The following is a 3,652-nucleotide window of genomic DNA, read 5'->3' as shown; positions in this document are numbered from 1 at the left end:
GAAACTTAGGGGCAACAGGAAGGGGAGGGAGAGCAGTGGGGAAGGACTGACATCTCAAGCTGGCCAGTGACTGTGACTTCTCCCCGACTGCCTTCCAATCACAGTGTCTGGGGCCAGGGACATATAAACAGCATAAAAGCCTCTGTGTGCAGGCTTTTCCGTCCCCTTCCTGAGCCGTTTCTGCTTAAGCAACAGCATCTCAAAGGTAGTATGGCTACTGGCCTGGCTTCCTAGTCAGTGGCCTGCTACTTTTTGCTGTTAGAAATGATTGGATACGATATAGCGTAGTGTAGCATCTGTCTACTTTCAGTTAATTTCTTTCAATTTATATTTGTTTTTTCCCCCACGATACTTCTGAAAGAAAAAGCTCAGTGTTTTCCCTGGCACTGTGATCCACAGGGACGTACACATTGCACATTCACACACACACACAGAAGAAGAAAACTCAGATATTCATAGAAGAGATTGTATATTTATTAATATTATTATAGTTAGCTTTAATAGTTTACATACAGACTAAAGACAACACAGAAGAAGAAAAGAACTAGTCAGCCAGCCACACATTCAGATTCAGACCAGATCAAAAAAGAACACAACACACCATATATATTGGTATACGCTGTGTGGTGCATAGGTTGCACCCCATAGTCAGAGATGCCTTGGAGGGGGACAGGGCTGCTGGTGATGGCACCACCACCACTACCACTATGATCCACCTGATTTCAAAATGCAGGAAGGTGGCAGGCTACTTCCACCACAGCATCAAGGGGGACAAGATGCTGTGGGAGAAATAGGCAGAGCGGAGCATCCCACAGCATAACATCATGCAGGATGCAGAGACTCAGTGGAACTCCACATACCTGATGCTGGAAAGGCTGGTGGAGCCACAGAATGCCAACCATGAGCTGGCCTTGCTTGGGAAGATTGGGATCAGCGGCCCCCTGAACAGAGCTGAGTGGGGTAGCATCTCCCAGATCTTAGTGGTCCTCAAGCCCTTCCTTGAGGCCACTGAGACCCTCAGCACAGTTAATTCCCTCCTTATTGAGGTGATCCCTGTAGTGGGGGCACTGGAAAATCAAATGTAGAAGTTCCAGGGGATCAATGTTCCTGGCTGGGGCAAGCTGCTGTCACCAGATGTGCAGGTACTAGTGAGGCAGCTGAAGGAGGGCATCAGGACACAGCTGGATCCCTTGTGGTCCAGTACAGTCCACATGCTGGCAGGCATGTGGGACATGAGAGTGAAGGAGAGCATGTGCACTGGCAGCACCAAAACCCTTGATTACTGGATGCAGGTGCTGGTCAACAAAATCAGGGAGGGAGAAGGGCAGAGGCGAAAGGATGTGGAAGAGGGGGTTCCACTTGTCCATGACAGCACTCCCAGCACCAGCACCAGCAAGTCTCCCCCACACCAACCACTGCCAATGTGGGCCAAGAGCATGGCTTAGATGCTGAGGTCCAAATGCACCAGACCCCAGTCTCTAGCAGGTAGTGCCAAGACTTCGGTGGCTACCTATCTCGCTAAGGATGTGGAGCCACTGGACTGCAACCCCTTGACCTACTGGGCAAGGTGCAGCCAGATGTGGCAGGAACTGGCCACAGTTCCCTGGCAACACTTGTCCTGTCCACCAACCAGGGTTCCAAGCAAGAGGGTGTTCAGCATTACTGGGGAAGTTGTGACACCCCACCCCACCTGCTTGGATCCTAGTTTGGTGAAGCAGCTGGTGTTCTTGAAAGTGAACCTCCTGCTGCTGGGGTTCCCCAAGCTCCACCTGCAGATGGACTGAGTGCCTCACTCCATCTACACCAATTTTTTTTTTCATTTAAAAAACAAACAAACAGTTAATGCCCCATACTCAGAGCTGGAGGGGGCACTCACTGCATCACCAGCCAGCAGAGGAAGAACATGTTCCTGCTGAGCTCACTCCCCTGCCAGGATGAACTTGGAGGTATGGACTGAGCCTATGGGGAAGGAGGCGGCCCCAGGTCGCCACTAAAACTACAACCTGCCAGAGTAGGGTGGCCTGGTGGGACTGCTGGCAGCATGGCAGCCCCATAAATGCCAGGACCAATGATCCCCTGGTGAAAGGTGGGTAGGAGGTGCCATAACCTCCAGTTAATACACGCACACACAGTCCTGGCTGGGGAAAGCTCAGACCTGTCATGTTGTTGACTGGTGCAGTGAAGGCTTGCTGGTTGCAGTGAAGTTGTGAGGCTTCAGATGAGCTCAGCTTATCTGCCTGGGATGCCAGATTTTGCAAAGAAAAACCCTTTGTCAGGCTGAGAAACCACCTGCAGCTTGAATGTCTCCTGGTTCTGTATGGAATGAATAGTAGTAAAGAAGCCAGAGGCTGGCCTGGCAGGCAATGCAAGCAAGGAAGTCACACAGTGAAAATGGAGGTGTCAGGGGCTGAGGGACAGGCTGAGGTGGCAGGAGGGGAAGGGGGATGTAGTAAAGCAGGTAAAAGTTCAGAGATACCTGGGGAGTCAGATGTCTGGCAGGTTGCAGTGTGCCAGAACTCCACTGTGTATATCGAGTCCATGAGTTTCTGTACCTACTACCTAGGAGGTTGATGCAGTTAAGTTCATAGGCCCAGCTGTGAAAAGTGGTTTGTAAATTGTTCCCTCAAGATCAGGCCTGAGACACTGGAGGCAGAGTGTTTTTTTGGTGAGGAATGTACCCTCAAAGGGTACTGTTGTCTTTGATAGATTCTGGTGTGCATTTCTGGGGGGTACTGGAGATAGTTGGCAAATTTTGTGTTTTGAGCTGTAGGAAGTTGGCTTCAGTTCTAGTGACGAGGTTAGGTGCTTGTTTGAATGAACACACCACTTTTCAGAGCTGGGCCTATGAACTGCACTTCATCAGCCTTCTAGGTAGTAGGTACAGAAACTCATGGACTCAATATACACAGTGGAGTTCTGGCACACTGCGACCTGTTGGACATCTGACTCCCCAGGTACCTCTGCAATTTTACCTATGCTGCTACATCCCCCTCACCCCTGCCACCCCAGCCTGTCCCTTACCCCCTGATGCCTTAATTTCCATTTTCACTGACTGGCTTTCTTTCCTGCATTGCATGCCAGGCCAGCCTCTGGCTCCTTTACTATTCCTTTCATCCAGGACCAAAAGACACACCAAGTACAGGTACTTCCTCAGCCTGACAAATGGTTTTTCAACCCAAAAGCTTGCTAAAATACATTTCTCTACTTATACAGTTGCCCTACTAAAAAGACACCAGATTGTCTTACCTGCTGCTGTAAAGTGGTGGACTATAGGGGGAAGAGGAGACCTCATTGGGGCATACTACCATGTTTTGCAGAGGCCCCAGAACCTGGAAGGGCACACCTGAACACAAATACACACACAAATACACACACATACACACACACACACACAGAGTCACACAGTGAGGGTGCACCTAACAGACACACAGTTGCTCCTACCTGAGAGGAAATGAGGGCCTGACAGTTCAGTTTGGCTACCTGAGATGTTGCTGGTGTTGACTGCTGAGTCACCAAGTTATTTTTACCTGCTGCCATTTACAGTAGTGGACCAGACTGAGGCTGTAAGGGATGAGGTAGCCTCACTGGGGCACACTGCCATGTTGTGCAAAGGTCCCAGTGCCAGGAAAGGTGCACCTGAACACACATACAC

This window comes from Crocodylus porosus, unplaced genomic scaffold (assembly GCF_001723895.1).
Source record: "Crocodylus porosus isolate Cpor-Errol unplaced genomic scaffold, CroPor_comp1, whole genome shotgun sequence".
NCBI lineage: Eukaryota > Metazoa > Chordata > Crocodylia > Crocodylidae > Crocodylus > Crocodylus porosus.
This window is presented reverse-complemented; position numbering follows the sequence as displayed.